Here is a 26,060-nt window from a genome sequence, read left to right as displayed (position 1 = left end):
GAATCTAACCCACACCCTCCACACATCGCACATAGATATCACTAGTTTTGCAATACACACTTCACATGGGTGTTCTGGGTTTGGTTTGTTACAGGTTTTTTTAAATATCAATGAGGTAGGGAGCATTTTTTTTTCATATTTAGAATTCTTTTAGTCATGCAGATGATGCCCCTGTCAAAATAGGTCCAAACTGGAACACTAGTAATAAAAGTGATATGCAAAACTTCATAAAAAATTTCTAACAACTTGATATGAAATCACAGCAACTGCAACATCAACATGAAGCCACATCTTTCTTTCCCTTGTCAAAGAACCTTCCCCCCTCACACCTCCCAGACATCACAGCCCCCAATTTATCCTTGATCCCAGTGTGCTTCTTTCCTCCGAGCACCGTTTCACATCTCTCTAACTGGATGTTGCTCAAACATTCACCACAGCATTTTGTTTGTTCCTCTTGTGCTCTGGAATTCACCAAGGGCTTAGTGAATGCCCTCAAACAAAAAATTCTTTGCTCTACCCATTCCAAAGCCACAGCACATTGCCTCGCTCGCAGACACAGCTGTCCTGGCTCCCCGCATCCTTGAGGAGGAATGTGCCCATCTTCAATCTTTCACCTCCCATTCTCACATTCTTGTGCCTCCCTCCGCAGCACAAGAGGACCCGGCAGCAGCTGCAGTTTTCCTGCTCTGCCTGTGCAGGACGCGGTGACGAGGCTTCCACTCAGGTCAACAGGTTTTCCCAAAAAACACAACAGCATTTCCAGAGTGTCTCTGAAACCCACACAACCATTTCCCACTGTGCTTTTACCTACCAGGAAAATGATTCTAAGCATCTCTCACACACACACAAAAAAAAAAGGCGGCCAAAAAAAAAAAAAGTCCGTGACAGATTTTATTTGATTGTGTGTGGTTGTTCCTACCAACTTTTCCTGCCGCTTTGCAGGAATCTGTTTGCAGTCAATCTGTTGTCTGCTCTCGCAAATCATCTTTAACAGTAGCACTTTGGCTCTCTGAAGAAGCAATCCTCACAGAGTGCAATTTCCACAAAATAATACGGTCCATTCCTTCATTCAAAAAGCAAAGACTCACTCAACTCTGAGCATCTTTGCCTAGGACCTGCTCGCTTTCACACAATGCTAAATTTTAGCCCCAGCACTTGGCAAATAGGAGCACAGATTGACTTTTCACATATCACTAACTGCTGTAATCATCCCAAGTAGAAAAGTAAGCATTTTGAAACATAAATACACCCCAAACACTCTGAAATAAAATGCAAATCAAGCATGACTGTGCATATGACAATCCTGTCAGCGCCTGCCCACTGGTAATAGGATGGTAGCAAATCACCTTCCCCTATACCATGTCTGTACGAACCAAACTGAACATTTGCAGAAATTGAAAGAAAAGATGCACAGTTAAGTCAGACATGAAGGCATCCTGAATTTTTACTGGAATTCCATTTCAGAAAGGGCGAAAAAAACACCCTCACCATCTCTTCAAGGCAGTAAGCATTTGAAAAGAAACATACAGATTTTATAATACTTCCTGTTTTTTCCCTTCATTTCCTATACACGCCGGTTCTCCCCAGTCTTCGGGGGGGGGGGGGGGGAGCATATGCAAACAAACCAACCCCCCCACCAAAAAAAAAAAAAAAAAAAAACACAAAAAACACCCACCACCAAAATAGCTAACTTGCTGAGTAGAAATCCAGCTTCTCTCTGCTGCAGTCGCTTCCACCGCAGTCACCACTGGCAGTGCCCTATCAGCCTTTGAGATCAGCCCAAGCAGCTCCCATCTTCGCGGTTCCTAATCCTCAGAGTGCATTATCAACATCCAGTGGAAAAGAAAAAGCAGGAACAGCTCAAGGACATGGAAAGTGAGGAGGCAGCAGCAGAGATTTAAAAAACAGGGCTGCAGCAGCAGTCAGAGGCTGTAAGACAGGGGGTAGGGGGTATAAGACAGACATGGTTGGAATTTTCCTCAGCTGCCCTTTTGGTGGTCTGGTTTAGGAAATGTAACAGGAATTTTTTCCAAAATGCTATAAAAAAGTGTGGGCAACAAGGGGAATAACTCTGAGCTGAGCTCACCTTCTGTCGCACGTTTCGCTGACTCTACGATAATGGCGCAGGAAGAGGCTTACACACATAGATTAACATTTTTATTTTAGAAGACTTAGTTCCATATATCACTGAATATGTATTTCCACGTAGCATAAGAAATATATAATTGTTACTAAAGAATTCCCTAGATTATATTAGTATGTTTCCATATTTCTAAGATTCTTACCACCATGGCACCAATGCAACACAAAAAACTATTGTATAATGCATAGCTGATTAACAATATACAGCAAAGTACAGGAACAACAGTGATCTAGAACAAATGGCCACACCTGGAGACTGATGACTGAAATATTAATTCTGTAAGAATTAATGTATATATTTTACATATTCCTAGAAAGCAGAGTTGTAAGCACTGTTCCAATATAGCAAGACCCAGAGGAATAGAAAAATAATTTTTAAAAGTTCAAGCGTATTTTTCTTGTATTGAAAATAAAAAGAATTTACATTATGTTCACATCTGCACGTGCATCTTCTATGTGCAAGCCCATTATGAGGAAAATCACCTAAAGATCTGAAGGTTATAAAACTAATTAAATATCAGATCCACACATCTTCTGATTTCAGTTCTCCAAAATGAATGAAGTTATGACTGCAGCAGGGCATTTCAAATACAGCTCACTACCAATTCCCACGTTACTGACCACAAATTGCTTAACTGAAGCCTCTCTCAGGGACTGCATACCATGATCTGCACACGAGCGAAATTCCCGCCTATGTCAGCGGCAGCTCCACACGCAGAAGGAAGGTCATTGTCAGTTCCAGAGGCATGACTTCATCGTGATCAAAATCCTAATGTAACTCCCTCAGAGTATCAATGGGTTAGAAGCTGCCTGCATATGCTTTCTATGCATCTCCTGTGAGGGCCACAACACAAATATAGCTTAGGGAAAATACACAGAAAATAAACTTGATAAATTTTGCCAAGACACCCACAATACCAGAGGTCACATCTCAATAATCAGCATTACGATGCATTGATTTTATACTATACATCATTTTTTCTTCAAAACTTCAAAGTGTAGGAAACATTGCTCAGTCTACCTCAATATTTTCAGTATAAATGAACTTTAAAAGGAGTAGTAACTGGCGTCTGACAGCATAAGCCTTCCTCATTTACTATTCCCTTGCTTTATCATATTCACCTTCGCAAGTTCAGATCCACAGAATAACACACTGTCATTTGATAGTGTTCAGTATTCATTAATTTTACTAGCCCAGAACATTTCAGTGGTCATTATTAAATATGTATCTTACTGTGCTAAAATTGCCTGGATTTCTTTGTAATATAAGTTCTTTTACTCTACACCTAACGGGGTAGCACCAGTCTATCTCATTAGTTCAGACTACCTATGAAATACCAGACAATATTTCTCTTAGATTCATGTAACATGTCACAGAACTGTAACTCCTACTAAAAGGATTAAAGAAATGATGTAATGCAAGGCTATATACTTTACTGTTTATAAGCACTATTGTTTACAAGCATTATTTATGACAAGTAGTTCATACAGAATACTTTATGGGAAATGTATTTTTTTCAATTAAGTGTGATCACCAACTTCACAGAAGTACAATTCTTGAAACAGACTTCCAGTGAGAATAGTCACAATTACAAATTAAGACATAATACTGTTCCCGCCTTCTTCAATATTTAAATTCAAAATAGCAGACCTTAAAAAATTGTGACGGTAACTGCTTTGCTTAAATATCTTCACAGATGAGCACAGAAGGCATACAAACATAACCAAAGTATTACGTTTTATTCCAAACTAAAATTATCTCAGTATTTTGCCCTCTTTCTTCTTGTAGCATTATTGTTTTAATGTCTTAGTCTTGTATGATAAATCTTAAGTTATTTTTTAGACTGTATGGAGACATTCTGTGGCTTGTGGTAAGGGCGTGCAAAATTGATGCTCAGTGAACCCCATCTGAATGAAGCATCTATGACTTGTTTCCTGAGGCTATAAATGACTAGACACAATGGTCCATGTGATCCATTCCAGCCCCATGTTCCCATTGCTACATTAGTCCATTAAAAGAGGATGAATGCGGTGTTGATTTTTTTTTTTTAAGTAACAACAATATTGTAATATACAGTCAATTATTTAGTAATAATACATACACACATAGCACCAGTTACTTACAAACTCTGCTTCTGTTGGATGTATGATCTAGATAAAAACCAACATTTCTGTCAGGTTTTGGACTTCATCCAGAAGTAATGTGATCCCAGTTAGGGTTAGTCACTTGGTTGGGAAATGTTTCTTTAACTAGCACCTCAAAACTTCAATTTCTATACCGTTACAGAAACCTTCTGACAGTTATAAATTTAATCATGTTCACAACATAAAATGAATATTTGCTGGCATATTCAGCATGCAGTCAATATAAATTTATATAGAATGTATACATACTTATATATACACACATCCATGTTCTGAATTGACAAAGTCAAAGTATTTATGTATTATGCAGCAGAATACTTTGTATTAGGTTACGGTTAGAAGACTAGCAAACACAGAAAAACAAAAAAACCCCTAAACATTTCAAAAGAATTTTTAAAACATATTTTTATTTCTAATAATTCTTTAAATGAGTAAGTTTACAGAAGAGGTGTGATTCATTAGACTGTTATGAAGTTTACCTTTTAGATAATTTTAAGTTCACTATGTATTTTATTCACGAAGAAAAACAACCCATTTCCAATGGATGATCAAGTCATTCTTCTACTTGCTATTATACCCATACCAATGAAACATTTAACGCAGATACCATAATGTTTTTAAGGATAGATACAGGAAAAGATTTAGAGTTGAAACAGAATTTATGTATAATATAGGCACTAAATCCCCTAATAGCCTGACTCTCCTTTCTTTTGCTTGTTAATGCTACCCTCCACTTCCCACTGGAATAGTCTCATATGCCTCAGCATTGATGAATATAAAGTAAGTCACATAGAGAAAAAAAATCCTAGCAGTACACTTAAAGTGATGAGCAGTGAGCTCATCAGCAATGAGTTATCACTCAGAAATGAAATTTTGGAATTATAATCAGAAAACATCAGATCAGTGCTCAGCAGCGTTCAAAAAAAAGTATTCAGAAAGGAACACAGAATAAAATAATTTATTCCATCGTATAGAACCCTGGTACACTTGCATTTTGAATAACATATAGAGTTTTTGGATTTTCAAATTGATTAGAGTAGAACTGGAAAAAGAGAAGGACAAAAAAGATGGAGCAACCTGCTCATAAGGAACAAAAAAGTACACTAGAGCTCTTCCAGCTTCAAAAAGAAGCAACGGGCAGACATCTGTAAAATAATAAATGTGTATAACGAGTGTCAGAGCCTGGAGGAATGCTCTGGGGATGCTAAGCCTATTCTTGTATTGTTCCCTTGATAATCGCTGTTAGGAGACAGCATACTAGTCCAAACAGACTTCTAGTCTGTTCCAGTAAAGCTATCCTTATGCTTCTAAGAGGGATGAAGAATGATCCCATTCACCTTCCCCACTAATAGTGCCTTGTCTTGATATGGATATGAATGTGCAGAATATGACTCCACAAAAAGTCCAGACAAACTGGTCAATAGTAATTATTTTTCTCTGAAAAAAGTAAATGCTACAATGTTTACCACACTCTGTAGTGTGTGTGCTCACTTGCCACATATACGGCACATACTTCCCATAAACCTTGGGGCATACAAACAAAAGGTTTTACTGGCAATATGTATAGTTTTCAAAAATAACTAGATAATAATTAATGGAAAACATCCCTTTAAGTTCTAATTGTGCTTGCAATCATTTACGGAATCCCACTGCAACTATATTGAGGAATGTAATCTGCATTATCAACTCTTCAGAAGAATCCATCTACTATACATATGATTCTTCTCCACGAAAAACTTAACGACAATATTTAAGGTCTTCACATCATGCTGTTTACATCCTATTTAAGGGTATTACGGGGCATTTAAAGACAGAAAGGATATGCTGTCATGAACTGCCTTTCTTCCACTTCCCTTCTTCAATTCCATTAGGTTATCAAAAAAAAAGAAGTACTCAGTGAAATTTGTGTTAAATCTGCAGAAACAATGACAACATTGTTGAAGACGAGGTAAGACTAAGTATTATCTTCCCTTCTACAACACCCACAGGTTGAAAATCATCACCACAGCTGTTCTGCCTTCAGGTGCTTGATTTTTGAACAGTCTAAAATTTCTCCAAACTTTGTGCTTTGCACCAGGAATTTCTCTTTATCATTCCTTGCATATCCCTAAAACATTTAAATAGATGTAGTAGATACTGGTTTTAAGTGTCTGAGACGTTTAGGTTCTATAAAGAAAGTAGACATACAGGTTCTATACACCTCTGTAAGTGTCAACGCATCCCTCAAACATAGAATTGGGACTCAGTCAGCCTAAACAGGATGAAAATCAATTTTGATATCAACATGCAACAATGAGCTACACATGTGATTCATATTCACATGTTAGTATCAAGCACAGTTACCAACGTACACGTTGATATGAAAAGACAAGATTCAGCAAGTACAGAAGATCTTCATATTGGGATATATATATCAACTTCCCTGGAGAGGAACAGCATTGGGGGTTAATAATTTGCTCATAGCTTAGAAGAGATGGCACCTGCTCTGCCAAATACATATTTGCATTTCCAAAGAATGAGAACAGTAAACAAGACAAGGGGAGGAGTGCTGAAACTTTTCCTGAATAAATTAAAGATTAATAATCTCTAAGGGGAAGGGATGAAGCATTTAAATCTGAATGAAAACTGCAGAACTTGCCAAGAAATATGTACAAGAATTGGCAAACTTTTCCTGCTTGTGATGCTCTCCAGTGAAAGCTGGACAAGAACGTAAATAATGCAAGACGAACCAGACCTTGACCTCACAACAAATCTAAGGAGTTGTACCTCGTCACGATACATAGAAGATTTTGATCTGATTTTAGTACAAGTAAACAAAGCAAGAATGTCTTTCAGTTCTGTAACTGCTGTCATTATAAATCCATGCTTCACAATAGTTTATTTTGGATTTTGCAAATAATGCTTTTATTTAATTTTATCTTAAGATAGATGAAGATGGTAGATTAACTACGGATGAATTACAGAAGTTTTGAAGGTTTCTAGATGATGAAAGCATTATTCCACTCCCATAGCAGTGTTTGTCCTTTCAGTTAGGGTCCTGGACTAATCATGCAGAATTCACTGTCTTAATACACCAACACGTTAAGATACTGAAAGGGTAATAGGTCATCTCTTCCTTTAGCCGGACAGCATTTTGAGAGTCACTAATGTAGGATCTGAAATGAAAAAGCTTCTCTGAGTGACCAGAGATGACCAGGAAAGCACCCTGAACCGAAATAAGGTCAGAGGGACTATGGCCCCAACCCTGAAGGAGTTTTTCAAAAGTATAATGGCTTACATATTCTTATCAGTTTCCTCTACAGCTATCTGCTCGTTAAGCTACACTGAAATATGATTGAACATGTTACTGTTATTTGGAAAAGTGTATTTGTGTGATTCTACAAAATTCTTCTGTCATTGACAGATGATCTACCCTGACCTCTGGCTCACCAGACCTGAATAAGAACACACAGCAATCCTTACTAGAGACTTGAATTTCCTCTTGTTCATTAGAGATGCAACTAGATATAAGTACTGGATCATCCATCAAGATTACTTTTCTCAACACCAACAGGGACATGTAAAAGTCACCATACTGGTGCACTGTGTAATAGGATAGAAAAGTATCTTGATCACACATACAAGTAACCTCACAAGTTGGTTTTATAGTTTCTGGATGCCTAAATTATTTATAGGAAACAGTCTTTGACAGAACATAAAGCTTTTATACGAGTCATTATTTTGACTTCACAAAGGCAAAAAGATTCATAACTGAATATGGTATTTTACTATGTAAGGAATACAAAATTACCACTTGGCATTTTAAATTTAAAGAGGAAGTAAATGAATATACTTATCAGAGTAATCTACTGCGATCAACACCTAATCTTCAAAGCTGGGAGTTTCCTCAGGATTCCTCCAGCCATTCTACTTTTATGAAGAAATGGTTGTGTCAACAGCACTAAGCCTAACAAAGGGCAGTACAAAGTTTTATCTCTCTGTTATATAAAAGATTACATTGTTTAGAACGTTTGAATTCTTTGACATAGAAGTTGTAAGGCTATTTAAACACCAACCTTTTCATGAGTGCTTTTAAAGTAAAAACGGCAAAATGACCCACTGCCCCTCCTGAGCAGAAGTCATTGTAGTACTATACAATTTTAAATTTACAACAGCATATGAAGATAAACCTGGGCACAGACGTGGTAAGTTTTTCAATGTGTGTGACGTGGAACAAAGTAAAACTAAATCCTGAGCAAGACTTTGCAGATTCAAAGTAAATCCAGAATTTTCAGAAAATTCTATAATTTTTATTTTCCATAAAAAAGTGTTATTGGAATATTGTCTATCAATAAGGAATTAAGACACAGGCTTTTTTGATAAACACATATCATACCATGTTTTTAGGACATGAAGAAAAATGGAAATGCTCCAAAGTACTTGTTTATTTAGATATATTTAAAAATAGGTCCTTTGATATTTAACTTCTGGCATGTGGCCCATTCTAAGCAACTACTTTTTTTAAGGCTATTTTACTCTGTGTTTATTTTCAGTAATGCATGGAGAAGATTTGATGCGTTCTTAGGGGTTCAATTCTCCCTTACACTTTTCCTTCTAGTTGAGAAAATACCCAAGGCTACAATTTATCTCACTCAAAGCCAGATGCCTTAAAATTAGACCTTGAACTGTGAAACAGTCATCCCAACCAGGCACCCTTTATAATGAATTGAGAGACCTGGATACATCCACAATGTACTTCAGCTGACCTATATAGGATGCTCATCTTAAAATTAAAATTTCCCTCAGCAGGTGCTTTTGTCTTTCCATTAGCAATCACAGGAGACACAGAAGGTAACCAGATGGTATTTAGATACTGAATATAGGACAGATTAGGCCAATTTATGTATATTTTTAACATTATCAAAACTTTAAACTGTAAACGATGACTCAATTATCAAGATATGAAGAAATAGCCAAAGTAAAAATCTTGAGTAAAAAAATTCTAGTACAAGGACGCAGTACCCTGGCTATATAAAAGAGATTCATCCAAGTTTTACATTTCTAATCCTAAAACCTTTTCACAGAATTCACTAGCTTAAGTTCTTTTAAATTTCAGAAAAAGAATTTCTTTGAAGACTAAACTTGGGGGGGGGAAGAAAACAATAACGGTAACCATTAAATTTCCTTTCGCATGCTTCATTTATTCCTGTCTGTAATCACATATTTGTCTGTTTTCATCTACTTCAATACCATTTTTTTGACTATTAATTCTGTTATCTCCCTTTTTTTCTTTTTTCCTTCCTCCCTTCTTAAAAACATCTTTCTGGCCTTATCCTAATACTACCTCCCATTCAGTCGATGAACGCAACCATTCATGCAGGAAACATGAGAAAATCCACAATTAAAGAGGCAAAAGATGCCAGAGGAAAGAAGCAGCAGACTCTTGATTCTTGGGATGCAGTGGTTCATACCGCTTACGTCTAGGCCATAGCCTCTATGGACGAGATTTACAAGATACCACTTCTTTCAGTGGTAAGAAGACAGGAAAGTCTGCTGATTTCACATCATCCACGATTCTTTCCTGGGCTGATACAGTTGCCTTACTATTTGCCATTTCTACCTTTTGCTTCAGTCTAGCTTGTCAACCATCTAGGACCACAATCATCCAAACATGTAACTGCATGAAAAAGCCACATGTACTTTAACAGTGTTCAGGATTGGTTTCAGACAATTTCCAAACTTGAACCAGTGTAAGCATCGGAAGTGTCCACCTGCAGACACATTTAGACCAAACAGAATAAATTTGACTAGTTGCTTTTCCTTTATGCAACATGTTTTACAAGACAAAGGAAAAAAGGATCAAGTTTCTATCATCCATGAGAGTTCTCCAAGTTCCCTGAATAAACCACCACTACATTGGAATCCTTCATAATGTCCCACAAGACAACCCAAAAGGGAAGCAAAGCACCATTTCACAGCAGAAGGCTCAGAGTTTGATGCACACAGTGCAACATAGACTTTCGTGAAAACTGCATCATTTATCTGTCGGGATTCTTCTCTTCTAGAGAGTCAACTATTAATTACTACTACTGAGCACTAGCCATCCCATCAAACACATTATGAAAAAAATCACAACAATTTCAAACCAAGAAATCAAAATGTTGTTGAAAATCAAACTTAAAAAAAAAAAAAAAGAAAAGATAATTCATGGCATTTGCATTAACTAAAGATTTCTGCCAGCATTTATAAAAGGTCCATTCCTGAAAATTAAAATCCTTAACAGACAAGAAAGAAGTGCCTAGAGGTCATTTTATTCATGGTTTATTATAGAAATAATAAACATTATCTAAAACCAAAAAAGTTAAACTGTCCCAGCAATTATAAATCTAATTAGTAACATTGAACTGACAAATGTATTTACAAGTTTGCTTTTGTTTTATTTATTTTTTTTTAAATAGTTTAGGGCAGCACAACGGTGTCAGAGTTGTACATTTACATTCCAAACTGGTATTCAGGGGTTGGACAAGAAATAATTAAACAGCCTCCAAACACCTAGATTTGTTAAGCTTTTAAACTTGTGGCAAACTAACTAAACAAGACTATATCCCCTCAGGGCTAAACTGCTGCAAACATTATTCAGAGAAATCTTCCATTTCCTTCAGAAACAATTAAAAAAGGAAAATGTGTTCTACATTGCATAAAGCTGTTTTACTGGGTGTTTTGGGACAGTTACACATCATTATTTCATATAAATAAATAAATAAATAAAAATTTACCTCTCGACTTCCTAAATTGGCCTAAATACCTTACCTGCATCAGACCATTTCTATCCGTAGTAAAAGCATCATTAGTGTAATGAAAACTAGGTCAGGTTGACAAACTGATATCATTTTCAAAGCCCAAATTTAAACCTTTTCCCACTCTTGTAGACAAGGTATCAAAAATAACTATAGACATCTAATTCTTTTCAGTGAGACCCAGTATGACACTTCTTAAGCTTTCCTCCAGTACTATGAATTTGCTGGTTCAGCTATAAAGCTAGTCCCCAAAGAGAAAATTATTAATACTGTTATGAAAAACTACAATTATGGACAAATAATTGTCCTAAGTCTACTATTACTGTTACTAATTATTTTGTAAGTGCCGCAGGAAACAATGGGCAAGAGTCCTCTGACTGAAACTCAGAACTGAAGGTCAACAGATCCTTTACGGGGAATTCTTCTCACAGAAAGAATTTTTTTAACCTTTTATACTATCTACTATTGATTAAACTGGCTGTGAAATGCTGTATTTCCTACAGAATAAGACTTAGAACTCATTCTGCACGGGTATAAAAAAAAACTGTGAATGATATCCAGAGCAAGGCCCAGTACATTTTTTTAATTTATTTTTTGTTTGAGACAGTAGTGCGAAGCTCAATTGGCAACTCCTGAAGTAGGCTGCAAACTTCACTTGACAGCGACAAGAAGTAGGGAACTGGAATCCAAAACTAATGCTTTCAGGAGGCCAGCATCCCGTTCTTCAATAGCACTGCACTCTGTTGACGTCTCCCAGGTTTCACATCATAACTTTAAAATAAACACAGATGTCTTTCCCAAGTTCTCCTTTCCAGGTGAAGTCTGGCTGAAATTCTTTTGCTCCTGAACACCAAACTACAAAACGAGACCTGTTCTTTCCGTTTTCCCCTCCATTATGATTGTTGTCACTCTTTCATAATTCTAGATACAGATGGGAACGTTTCGTCACACACCTTTCACAACAGTGCACAACTCTCACAATAACAAAAGATGAGAAGATACACTATGAATACAGGTATCATCACATAAAGTGCTCTTTACAACTAAGTTAACTTTAATCAAGGAAACATCAGAAATAATTGAGGCTTTAAAGAGACTTGTTAAAATTGTGTGCAGAAGGTGCAACTTACCAACGATTGAATTCGTAACAGGGATTCTAAGGTCATAACAATTCAAAGAGAATGAAACCTTATGTATCATCCATGTATGTTGTTAATATTTACTAATTATAAAACATAACTTAAACGCACTATCTTTCATTCTATAGGTGCCATTCACAAGAACTCAGTGCTACTGTCATACAAGCACAAAGCAAAAGAAGGCCAGCCCAGCCATCCAGCTCACTGACTTTGAAGCTTTCCAATTTGACCTATTACCACCTTCACTCCCAAATGTGCTCTGTTTACACTCTGCTTTATCGAAATGCTGCTCTAGCAGGTTTCCTACAACCCTCTTATCATTCTCTTCATTCCTGTTCCAGTGATCTCATTCCATTGGCAAGAGGTACCCAGACCTGTCCCATAAAGTGTCACCTGAATGACACTTAGTTCTAGAGCAGAAATGGTGCAGAATCTCCTTATAAATCAAACACTCATGTCTAGTGCTCTTTAAAACAGATATCAACTTTGTTACTTTCAAACTGCATAAACTCTTCAAAAATAACTTATCTGTTCATTTATGCATTGCTACTGAACACTGTGCTTTATATGTTTGAGACACCTATAGGTGTTTACAAAAGATGATTTCAGTTTGTAAGTAACAGTTCGTATGTATTTCTTCTTCCCAAACAAACATAACAAAGTGTGTTTTTTCCTAAACCTGCTAAAGGGCAGCAACTTCAGTTGTTTGCAGCCACCTAAATTAGATTAACAGATTCGGGCCCCAAATATTTCAAATCCATAGCATAAAATATCTCACTCCACACACCTTACAGACTGTTGAATAATTGTTTCAGGACTTCCCTGCCATGATAAACAACAAAGTCCTTCCACCTTGACAAATGAGCAAGGGACGACGTAAGCCCCAGGAGGAAAGCATTGCTTTGTGATGCCCCATGTTTCTTGATGCTTGTTTTCGTTCTGTACCACACAGGCATTTCAGGCTCTGAGCAATACTGGATTATCACTTTGGGGAGAAACAAAGAACTTATTTCCTGCCATTTTATCCATAAAGCATAGCACAAGTTCAGTCATTTGGGAATGCATATTAGGTTCGTGGTATAATTTTTTTCGAATGTATAATGACGTTTTAATATATGTGGAAGCATTATACCATTCAAGTGCAAAGAACAAAAACTACTCCCTTGCTACGTTAGGTCACTTGACCTAAATGGGAGTAGAAGAAATTTTTAGTGGCTTAAAAAAAAAAAAAAAACAAACACAAAACTATTCCTCCTGCAAGAATCACTCATTTTCCCCATCCTGTTGCATTCCCTTTCTTATTTTATGATATGGATTTTAAAAGCTTATTCCATCTGCTTTCTGAAGTTACATCAACCAGATAAAACTGCTTTTGAAAATTAATGAAGTTCTCACTAAATTTGTAGAAAAGCAGTCAAATAGAAAGAATTAACTGAAGACCCTACAATCTGCTTGTTTAGCTAGGGAAAAAAATACTTATGACACACTAATCTTTTGAGAAAACCTTGCATCCATTTCAAAAACAGGATAATCACAATGAAAAATGTAATTACATGCGCTCCTGACAAATAAAACTCTTTTCAACAAAATGAACCAGAACAACACTGGACCACACAAAACAAGAATAAGCTGTATCTAATTTGACTTCAGACATGCAAAAGCTTTGTACAGGATTTTTAATTCTTCCTGGAAAAGACCCTTAGACAGACAGTCTGTCACGTCACATCAACACTCAAAGTTTCAGCAGACCAGCCTTCAAAGCATAAGTTTGCAGTTGCACCTTTTGTTTCCTGCACTCACTATGTTCTCACCCACACTGCGTGCTTCAGCAATTCACCGTTTTGAACCCAGCTATCAATGGAAGCCCGGGCAGCATCAGGACATTGACTGGTGTTGAGCAAAGCGATGTAGGTCAACGAGGCAAACTGGCATTAACTAGAAACCAAAGCCACGAGTCGTGACAAATTCAATACGGCACGGTTAGCTACAACTTTCTGCCTAGCCCCTCCACTACGTCCATACACACACCCTCCCGTACATACACGGCCCCCCCAGTTCCGCGACTGCAACCAGTCCAGCCGCCCAGCGACTCGCGAACTTACTGCAGTGCGATGCAGGAGAAGGAAACGCACGGCCCTGGGATGCGAGAGAGCCCGGCGCCCTGGGCAGCCGCGGGAACCGGCCATCCAGCCGGGCGACCGCCAGCAACGGCGCCACCGCCGCCAGCCCCCCCCCCCCCGCCCTACCGCCGGCTGCCGCAGCCCAGCGCGCCCGGCCCCGCGGGGCCACCGCCGCCCTCCGCCCCGCTTCCCGCCGCCGTCCGCGGCGCAGCGCGGATCCCGGCAGCTGCCCTCCCCGCGGGAACAGGCAGCCACCGCCGGGCCGCGCGGTTTTAAGCGGCTGTGCGCCAGCACATCTCCCACCCCCTTTCTGGCCGGGCGGCAGGGGGGAGGGGACAGGCGACACACACACACACACACACACACACACTCACACACTCACTCACGCACACTCCCGCACGCAGCCCCTCCCGCCCCCCGCTCAGCTGCGGTACCTGTTGTCCGGCGCCTGCATCCTCCGGGCGCTGCCCGCCGACTCCGCGGCCCCGCGCCTGCTCCGCGCTCGGGTGGCGGTGCGGCAAGACCCGCGCACCGCTCCGCACGGCTCCGCTCCGCTCCCCCTTCCCCACCCGCCCCCCGGCGCCGAGAGACGCTGCCCCCGCGCCCGCTCAACACTTACCCAAAGTTTACCGGGTCTCCCCGCCGGCGGTGGCCGCGCCGGGCTGCCGGTCGCCCTCCCGCCCGCTACGAGGCAGCGGGGCTCTGACAGCGCCCGCGCCCGCGCAGCCGCGGGGGCACGGAGGGGCTGTGCGCGGCCCGCCCTGCGCACCTGCGCGGCGCCCGCCCTCGCGTACCTGCCGCCCGGTGCTGAGCGCGCTGCCGCGGGGCGGCGAGGGCAGGCGGCGGCCGCGCAGCGGCTCCCACGCAGGTGCGCGGGCGCTGCGCCGCCGGGGTCCGCGGCTCAAGGGGGCCGGGGGAGGCTGCTCTCTCGCCGCCGCGGCTCCGGCCGGTCCGCGACAGCCGCTGCGTCCCGGCAGGGCCGGCCCGGTGACCGGCCCCCCCCGTCCAGGAGCCGCTTCAGCGGCTGCCAGCCGTGCCCGGCTCGACAGCCTCCATTTGGCCGTCCCTGCTGAGGGACCTTCACGAATCTCGCTGCTCGAAATGTTGCCCTGTCCCCCCCCCCGCTTTCCTCCAGCACGTGTTTGGGAATCTTCCTGTAGGGAGCAATAACAGAGCTAGGGCCCGTAAGAATTTGCAGGTTTAATCGGAAAAGAAAAAAGAGGAAACAGAGTTGCAATGGCATGAAAATTAATGTCTTTATGTAAGTGCCTCCCACTTACCAAGACACAGAACAAGGGAGCAGGTCAAACTTTCACTGACAGCTTCCCAGTGTGTGTGATGGCAATTTGTCTCGACCAAAAGAAATTCCCCTGACACGCTGGCAGATTTATAAGCAGTGCAAACGCTGCCAAACTTCCATCTTCCCCGAGTCTTGGGTGCCATTCTCAGGTTAACCTCAGAACATCAGCTGGGATCCTGATGGCTTGGTTAACTCTAATGACCATTAATTCCTATCTAGATTGACTTTGTTGGTATATGGCACTAAAAAGACTTTAGCTTTGAAGAGTGTTTCGGGCAATACAGATGAAAAATTAGCATACTGCTAATGATTTTATTTAATAAGACCATCAAAATATGAAAATACAAAAAAATTTACCAAGATTTTTTATTTTGGAACTGCATCCATTCTTCCCTTCTGAAATCTACATTTAAAGGGTTTAATTTTCACATCACACGCGAGTGCTAGAAATTTTTGGAATCCTCTTTCTTTTAGTAACCATGTGAAACCTTGCCAGCCCGATTTTGTTTATAAAGATTTTTGATTTCTTAAAGGAGAATTCCTTAATTCACCTAGCACACTGTAAGTGGCTTCCTCAGACTATATGGTACCTACTGTCTGTAAATTGGGTTCTACACAACATGGTAAAAGGCATTTAACTGTTTTGAATTAGCACATTTCCAAACCTCATTAACACTCCAGCTTTTTGTTTAGCAAGAGTTTGAATATTTAGATGAGCTTCAAGTGTATAAGTAAATGTATTTTTATGTTATATAATGCAATAAATAATGTATGGTATAAATATGTAAGTGATATAAAGGCATTCACAACTAAAATTTCAGTGTGATATAGTTTTGATGTTCCTTAATAAGCTCACTATTAAAAAAATCCATTCATCTCTCTTCATATGCACCCAAAACCAAAATAAACAAAAAATTCTCTGTATCTTTGGAAAAATGTGTTCTAGGAGGTGTTGTATCACACATATTAGCCTTTAAATTCAGATCCAGTAGTCAAACTTATAAATATCTTTCCAAATAGCAGCTTCATAGTAGCACATGACAAGTACTTAGGTTTAGTCTCCCATGTTTAATATATTGCTTTCCCTTTAAAACACTGATTTCAAGAGATTCTTTTTCTCCCAGGGAAGGAATTCAGTCCCAGTGTATTTGAGCCTCAAGTTACTAAACATGGATCAAAACACTGAAGTACAGTGACTAGTTACTTAATTGGGATAAATCACTCCAGTACAACACAAAAATTTTATAGGCCTTGCAATAAAATGCTTGATCTAGTGGTTTGGGGAAGGGGGGCCTGGTTTTGAATGACCATATTGCCTTAAAAATTGGTTTTGAGCACCCTCAGTTATATAAGGTCATATTAAAATGAAAATTGCTAGGTAAAATTATGTTTCACAATTACAACCATTTTTTAATACTGTGCATAACTTCCGTATACTCACATACTCGTACACAACTACAGTTGGGCCTTTACTGTTCTCTTCTGCTGTATATTGGAACAGTGTCCAACTTCAGTTCCTACTGAAGTGGAAAAGGTCCAGCAAGTTCGTGTGCAGTGTGGAAGGACAACTCCATTGACATTTGTAGCTTTGAAACACCAAAGCTAAATCTGAGGTCTTGTGACACAAGTAGGAAAATTAACTCCTTCATTAAACATTTGATTTGCCTTAGAAAAGCAGCAACCATTACACAGGCCAAAGCCAACTCACTACAGCTGAGCTGTGAAAGATCAACATAAAAGATGTCAAACTAAAGGGACACTAACATTAAGATTTTTTGTTTGAACTGAAAAATACTTGGGAAGATTGCTATCCACATAGCTAGCCTTAGAAACACGGTTATAGTATGTGCAGTTTTGAGAATAGGTCAGGGATGGGAGATAGATGAAGTATGGCTGATGGCGAAGAGCTGCTTCCTCAGCGTAGAGCTCGGTGGCAGCGTTTGGGAGTAGCACATTCATGTAAGCAGCTTTGTTCTGGTTTCAACGCAAAGCTGTGTCCTGTTCTAGAAGCAGTATGCTGCCCAAACTGTGTATGCTCCTGTCCTCTCCTCCTTTAATCAAGCTCCTACCATAAGCAGATTAAAATATGCAGAAAGTTTGTCTCTTAACAGCTCATTCCCTCACAGCAAAGAAAACAACAGATGTCTAGAATCCATAGCCAAAATTTTAAATATTAAATTTATTATACTATATCCTTAGATCTGTGTTTGGATATTTAAATAAATCATTTATGTTGCTAAGCATGACTCTAGATTGCACATTTAATACGCCTTTATTATGAACTCAGGGCCCTAAGTTTTGATATCATTCATGAAAGAAAAAAGCACCAAACTCAAGAACCTTAACAGCAAAAACAATTCTCAGTCTCCAATATTTTTTATTTGCTATTGAGAAGTTGCAAAAATATCAGTCATCTGCAGTCATTGTGTATTGGTACTTTTGGGAGAAACTGGGTTCAGTCTTCCAAATCTGACTTCAGTGGCCACATGACTGTACGAACTCACAGGTGCAAACTATTGAAAACTAACCTAACTCCGTGTGAATTCAGCTGAGATAAAAGCAAGCTACATATAAAGAAAATCAGTTTCAGAATATATGGTTATCAGAAGCAGATATAGTTCACCAAATTTGTTAAAGAAAAAAAGAAACTTCTCAAATCTTAATTCATCTAACTTAGGCCATTCTTACACTTTATGAAGGTTTTTGTGAAGGAAATGGAACGTAGTGAAAAAATCATCTTTCACACAGTAATCCTATACTTGTGTATTTTTATCAGGAAATGTCAATGTACAGTAGGACTGTACTGCTCCCTCCCAGAAATAATAAATTCACAGGCAATCAGTAATAGGGATCCAAAGAGGAATCAAACCATTTTTGTCAGAAATAAGACTTTTCATAGATCATGCTTACATCAGTTTACATTAACTATTGTAGAGATAAGGATATAGCATAGAATAGTATGTATAATACACTTGATACATAGAATAGCATAGTTATTTGCTCAGTTCAAGAGGGGAAAAAAACTTGTGAAATACCCAGAGGCATTTGCAGGTCTGCTACCACTCACATTACTGATATTCAATATATATATTAAAAATCTGTGGTAACTAAAGGAAAATATGCAACAGAGCAAATACTTGTACTTGAGAAAATCAAGGACTGTTGGCAAACCAGAGGAAATTACATTAATCAGCTGAACTATTGTTTGTGAGCTTGTTATCCAGTATACCAGATATTCTAACTAAATCTTTAGCTATTCTTTCATTAGTGCAATCGAGATATAATACTGAAAGCATTTGAATTCACATCTGTTGGATTAACACTGATATACAGGTATATTTGCTTGATTATGTAACTGCTACAGATCAGTCAGTCTCACTTCTGCGCCTGGGAGAATCCTAGGGTGAGTCCTCTTGGAACACATTTTGAGGCACATGAAGGAGAACAGGGTGAGTGGGAACAATCAACGTGAATTTACCAAGGGTAGATCTAGCCTGATCAATCTGCCTGTCCTCTGTGATGAACTGACTGAACATATGGATGAGAGGAGAACAGTGGATGTTACTTCTCTTGGCTTTTGCAAGGCTTTCTACACTTTCTCCCACAACATTCTTCTGTCCAAGTTGGGACGTTACAGACTGGATGGGTGGAAACTAGATGAGTGAGTAACTGGTTGGATGGTTGGGCTCAGAGGGTAGTGGTTAATGGGCTGCACTCTATCTGGATGCCGATAGCAAGTGGAATTGCCCAGGGATCTATCCTTACATCTTTAAGGATAAAGGATCTGTCCTTACATCTTTATCAGTGACCTGGAGGACACAAAGAAGTACACGCTCTTCAAGTCTGCAGGTGAGACACAAATTGGGAGGACTAATTGACATGCTCAAGGGCAGGACTGCCATCCAGAGGGACCTAGACATGCTGGAGGAATGGGCTGACAGGAACCTTATGAAATTTGCGAAGAACAAATGCAAAGCCCTGCACTAGGGAAGAAAAAATCCTGCAGCGATGGGGCCAGGCTGGGCACTGCCTGGCTGGGGAGCAGCTCTGTCGTAAAAGCCCTGGGGGTTTTGGCAGACAGCAGCTGAGCATGAGCCTGCAGTGAGCCCTGGCAGCAAAGCAAGCCAATGCCATCCTGGGCTGTATGAACAGGAGCACAGCCGGTAGCTCGAGGGGTGTTATTATCCTCCTCTAATCAGTATTTTACAGATCACACCTTGAATATTGGATCATAGGATAATTCTGCCTAAAAAGGCTCTCGACATCTCTAGTAAGCATCAAATATGAGATCAGACCAAGGGGCTTTGTTCAGTTGGATCTTCAAACCCTCAAGGACAGAGACAGCATAACCTCTGTGGGTGGCTTGTTCCAGTGCTGGACTGTCCTCATGGTGAAGAAGTTTTTCCTTATATCCAGTCTGAACCTCTCATTCTACTTCAGCTATGCCCATAGCCTCTTATCTTCCCACCATACATAACTATGAAGAGCGTGTCTCTGCCTTCTTGACAGACTCCTTGCGGGTATTGGCAGGCTACTGTTAGGTGTCCCCAGAGCCTTCCCTTTGCCAGGCTGGAAAAGCCTAGATGAGCCAGTGATTATATAGATTGTCATATGAGTGTAACAATGCTTGAATTACTAATGGATTTGTCTGTACTCTAGGTTTATAATATTTTATCTCTAGTACTTTAAGGGAAAGAATGACAAGTATAAAAGAAGCAAAGACAAATGTGTTATAGTAGAGTACCTTTCAGTGAATTTAAAACTATTTCTTTCTTTACAGCTTACTCTCATTTTTACCTTCCATCTACATATACAGTTTTTTCCCTCTATTGTTCCTGTTTCAAAGATGGACCTCGGACAAAAGCCATCTTAACTCAGTGGGAAGATTTTCAGAGATATCATCGGGCAATGGGTGGACAAGCTGATAAAATCTACATGAAAGGTACCATTGGTTTCAACGATGCAGGAATGAGCCCTTACTCATACTAAATGAGAAATGTTGAAAAGACACTATTTTGTTAAAGATTACCTAAGAAACAGATGTCTGATAGCTCACTCATTCTGAAACGCTATAATATAAAGACTATTAGGCAATATACAAATTCTTTAGTACTGGTCTGGGCAGGAGGATGGGGCAAAATGCACTTACTGTATATTTCTTGATGTAGCATTATAGCAGTGAGATGCATAATTTTTTCACTACATTTCACTATATATATATGCAAGATATAAAAAAGAAGCATATGGCAAGCACACATTACAAAAAGATATATTTATATGAAATATCTCAAATATGGCTTTATATTTTAAAAGATGGTTTTAATACATTAATTACCATCCATATGTTTACTGAACTGTCTCAGCTGTGAAAAGATATGACATGTCCTTAAACATTTGTTGAATCTTAACACGTATTGAAGAATCACTATGTAACATTCAACAACCAATGTAATTCATTCTAAGAAAGCTTTTTGGTTTATTTTAAACTTAATTTAACAGCAATCCAAGTGTAATATATTCTCTGTTGGATGGTAATCATGAAAAAACCCTGATGGCCTAAATTATTAAATTTAGATGCTTTTAGATTACTGTACGCACCTTGCACAAAGATCATTCTTGTTACTAAAATACAAAATGAAACACATATTAAGGGATTCTTGGTTTTGTTGTCTTTCTTCCTCTGTTTTCAAAATTTTCTTTAAATTTTGCTTTGCTTATGTCGCTTATGTTGTTTAACATCGTGCCTGCATATGTGCCTCCTGCAGGTAGATCAATGAAGGGGCAGCAGTAGAATGTCATGTCTCAAAAAATAGATACACAGAAGAAATTTATAAGAATCATCTCCCTACACTATATCTGATGAGAGATAAAACAGGATGGACCTGAGAACAGCTACTTTTTCCTTGATTTATGAGTTGACAGAGGTAGCATAGAACAGAATGTATGAGTGCTACAGAGGCAGTATAGAACTTTTACAGATTATTATTAAACGTATTAATACAAAGTGGCTTATGACAGAGAACAAAGGTGCAGGGCTTACAAAGACAAGGGAGAAGGACAACACTTGACTAAAGAACGAGGGAATCAATAGTGAAGAGAGAAACAGAGGGAATTTAATCTAGGAATTTCCATGAAAATACACTCAGTGTAAACCATAAAAGAAAATGGTAACATTTTCCTGGTTGGTGCAGCACAAGGTAAAGAGCAGAGAGGAAAAGAAGTATGTAGAGAGCTAATGGTATTACAATTTTCTTTAGATTGAAAAAACACCCTATAAAAAGTGAGCATCAGAAAAAGAACAAAATTTCTAAGAAATTATTTCAAAATATAGTTGAGATTAAAAACCACACATATGCCTATCACTCACTAAATTTGAGTATAACTTGTCATAAAACAATCAAGTGAACTAAAAGAATTCAAAACCCGCATTTCTTAACTAATTAAATCTAACTAACTAATTAGACCGACTTCATTTGCATTTTCATTAAATGTGTTCAGGAGAGAAATTATTTGGAAAAACAATACAGAGAAGGAGATATACTACGTTAGTAAGCCAGAAATGGATATCAAACTATACTAACTTCAGTATACCTGACTGCAGAGAACAATTAATAACACCACAATCAGCATCAAGACTTAAGGTTTTGGGTACTACTACACCACATATTCAAGAAATATGTATATTATTATAACTGAAAGCGAGCCGAACTTAAAAGCAAGATAGAGGGCTCAAATCTGGGAAGCTGAAATAAATTAGAAATAGTTAAGAAGACTTGTCTGTAAAAGGAAATTGAAAGAAAATAAACAGTAAAGAAGAAGCAAGAACTAATTACATTTAATTACTTTAAAAGAAAGGTTTTCCAGAGGGCTGATGGAATGAAGACAAGGAAGAACATGTCTCCAAAGATGGTTTGTATCAGTGAAAATTAAGTATGAAAAGTAGAAAAGGTGGGTTCAACAATGAAAAAAGTTAAAAAAAAAAATTTTTTTCCTTGAGTTAGTAACAAGGAAGCCACCAGCAGTGTTCAGAAAGAAACTTTTAGTGGATTCAAGGAAATTAGAGAAAGGAGAGAAATCAATAGTGGCAAATAGTGGCTAGCTAGCACCTGCTCTATTTATAGCCCTTAAATCTCAGATTCTTTTATAGTTTTTGGTGGCATTTATGAATATTTTTTTCTCCTTCTGAAGTTGGGTTTTGCTGACAGGTCAGGTATCTATTTAAATCAGTTGGACAACATATTTTATAATAATGTAATAAAGGTATTTTGCTATATCTAAAACAGAGTAGATCCCCAAAGAAGCATACCTTTTTCTTTGATGTACCTTGTACTGCTGTCTTTGCCCACTGATATCTTTATTAGAAGTATTTATATGGAATATACACACCAGTGTTACATTGCAGATACTTCAAGTAACGCATTTTTAATATACATGTGTTGTTAAAAGTTAATAGAGTCCACTTTTTATTCTTTAATACTTCCTACTATCATTAAAATGCTCACGTCTTTTAATATGTTTTCAACATGCAGTTGAAAGTATGTAAAAAAAAAAAAAAATTCCACTCACTTCTCTGGGAACAGATTCACATAGAGATTCCAGGGAAAAAATTAGCAATTTATCAATACATCTTTTGCTCTTGTATAGGACATGCTATTTAAAAGCTAAATTCTGTTCTACTTGCACTGTCACAGCTACCAAAAAAGTTTGTTCTAGATTTACACCATATAAATAGGTTGAAAATAAAGGAAGTCGTTTTTGAGAGCAGCAGGACCCTGTGAGTAAAGCACTCAGTGGCATGCTTAGATAGTTCTATTGTATACTCCAGTTCTGCTGTTGGTCCATTACTTGACTTTGACATCTAGGATCTATGCACATAAAACCAGCACTGTGATTTAAGACTGCAATTTTTAAAATCCTCCCTTAACACTACAAACCTCAAGTATTCAGTCGGAAAAAAATTTTCCCTGGGTAACTAAACTTCTACTTTTAAAGATGTCCACAACTTCCTTATTTTTGTTAGTACTTAACAGATCAATGCCTAGGCCTCCAGTGGGACATTTTCTTGAAGGGGACATATCCCCTTCAGTAGACTAAATATAGTAGCCATGTTTCAATCATTCCCACTGTAAACACACAATCAACGTCTGTACAAACCACAGGGGAATTGATTGCATTCACTCAGAAATACAGCCAGAGGGCAAAGAGGTAATGTTCCATAAACCTAGAAGAATCTCAGAATGGTTGAGGTTGGCAGGGACCTCTGGAGGACATCTGGTCTAACCCTTCTGGCTCAAACAGCGTCACCGAGAGCAGGTTGCCCAGGGTTGCCCAGCGGTTGAAGTACATGATATGGGTGCCCCAGTTCAGGCTTCTCTTCCTGAAGGGATACAAACTTGCAAATCTTACCTCCCAGGAAGATAACTAATTACCTTCACTGCCTGTGAACGCCAACCAACACAGAAAAGATGAATTGGACCAAAATCCCAGGAGTGGTACTGGACTGGTACTCCTCCAGAAGGGCCAAGATCTTGATTCTATTTTCTGTTTCTCCTGGGATCCAGGATGCTTTTCCACCTAGGGTGTCCATAAAGCCATGTTTTGAACTGAATTTTGATACAATAAAATTTCTGTTCTTTAACTCGAAAGAAGTGGCAGACACAGATCCCATCAAGACCAGACTGAATGTTAAAATTCTGGCGTAGGGGGAGGCGGAGGCTTTGAACCCCTTCAGGAAAGGTTTGAAACAAGTAGTTCTTCTAAATTTTATGCTGTCACTTTCTCATTCTCCTGACAAGTTTTAAAAAGAAATGGTGACGCTTTTGAAGATGATGTGAATACCTGTTGGATATGCTCTGAAAGGTCTATCAGATAAAGCTGTTTAAAGGACTATGGTATAAATCTGCTTTTGGCTCTAGTTTAGCTTTTGCATGAACTGCTGTGATGTCTCCACTATGAAGATTAGCACCATTTTGGATACGTGAATATGTGCAACTCCAGGTTTCTAAGAAGTTTTAAAGAAGTTTTAAAGAACAAGAGACATACTGAATTTAGCATTAAGCAGCAAGATGCGAGAACCACATACTTGGAATTAGATTCTAAATGTTTGCCTAGATCATCTAATCAATCATTTATACTATTTTTAGAGCAAGCCTTTTATCTCCTTATATATGTTTTACTTCTCTAGGCTGAAGTTATCTGGAGCAATGAGTTTCTCTGATGTGAATACTTATACAGCGGCCAGCACAATGGAGTATCACATCTGGTTTGGTCTCTAATATAAACTGAGTCCATGGGTCTGTGTATATTCATCCAGCTTATATAAACTCCAGCCTTATAGCTATGTGGCAAAGGAAATGTTTGCTTCTAAAAGCTAAATTAAATCAAAATCAGGTAACCAAACAATAAATACAATACATGCATTTGCTACTGCCTGAATGCGAATCTTAATTACACTTTTTTGGCTAATTATTGTATACTCAGATTTTGAGTATACCAACTAATTAATGCTTCCTCCATTTTCTGTAATTACCAGTTTTTATTATATTTTAGTTTTAATATCTTTGCAGTGCTGAGTCTGTTTCAATGTATAACAAACACCTTGATGAGCCCTTATTTTCAAGACTAGTCTCTCTGTCTTGAATGGAATTACTGCTGCCTGTCTGCTAATATGAATAAACATGCACAGCCCATCTCAGAACAAAAAAACAGACCTGATGGTGAAAATTTTGCTCATTTATATCAGTTATATATTCAGGCTTATTATCTGGAAACTAACTCCTTGATAATGTACATTTGCATATGTATGAACAGTCATCCACCTGCATACAATTATTCTTGGTGCAGTGTTTTAGCACTTGTGAGTAGGAATTTCAGGCCTCATCCATCACTTTTACTCTTTATTGATTGGTCCCTGATCCTTCTGTAGGAGGCTTCACCTGACATAGATACTGAGGAAAATAGGCCTGGTGGAGAGGAAAGGGAGGTATCATCCTGCTCGACAATTCCAAATAATGCTGCAGCCAGCAGAGCTGCTATGATGTAGGTGGCTCTGGGGTAAGATATAGATAGGGTCTTCTCCAGCTCCTCACCTGAATCACCTTCAGGAAATGTAAACATGGCTTGCAATTGCCTAAGTCCAACTTCCTCACTTCTGGGTTTCTTTTTTCAATTCCATGATGGTCATCTTAAACGTACAACGCAATTTTTTTTAGAGACGAGTGTAAACTCAGGTCTTATTCAAATGGTACTGTGCTTTTAAAAACAGCTTGCAGTTTGCTTTTAACAAAGGTGACAGAATATTTCATGAAAAATTCATTATTCGCAAAGCTGGTTTCAATGTTAGAAAGACTAAGACATATAACAGCATCTTATTAACTAATCCCCATTTGATTTAGTGGAAATGCTGAGCCTAAAATTACTGAAGTATTGTTACAAATGC

At 38.7% G+C, this 26,060-nt stretch overlaps 1 protein-coding gene across 7 annotated transcripts in view; it reads right to left on the bottom strand.

Moving 5' to 3' along the window:
• DGKB (diacylglycerol kinase beta) overlaps positions 1 to 26,060 on the bottom strand; it is a 379,491-nt gene that overhangs the window by 345,945 nt on the left and 7,486 nt on the right. For 4 of the 7 annotated variants that reach the window (XM_076331401.1, XM_076331407.1, XM_076331406.1 and 1 more), the window contains exon 1: positions 14,305 to 14,392. The exons of 1 other annotated variant lie outside the window; for it this stretch is intronic. The gene's annotated coding sequence lies outside the window, so the exon portion shown is untranslated. Of the gene's footprint in view, positions 1 to 14,304; positions 14,393 to 14,756; positions 14,784 to 14,941; positions 14,998 to 26,060 lie in introns of those variants that run through there. 2 more of the 7 variants (XM_076331402.1, XM_076331403.1) reach the window with 2 other exon arrangements.

This window comes from Aptenodytes patagonicus, chromosome 2 (genome assembly GCF_965638725.1).
Source record: "Aptenodytes patagonicus chromosome 2, bAptPat1.pri.cur, whole genome shotgun sequence".
Taxonomy (NCBI): domain Eukaryota; kingdom Metazoa; phylum Chordata; class Aves; order Sphenisciformes; family Spheniscidae; genus Aptenodytes; species Aptenodytes patagonicus.
Note: the sequence above shows the minus strand (reverse complement) of the source record. Positions and strands in the feature narration are given on the sequence as shown.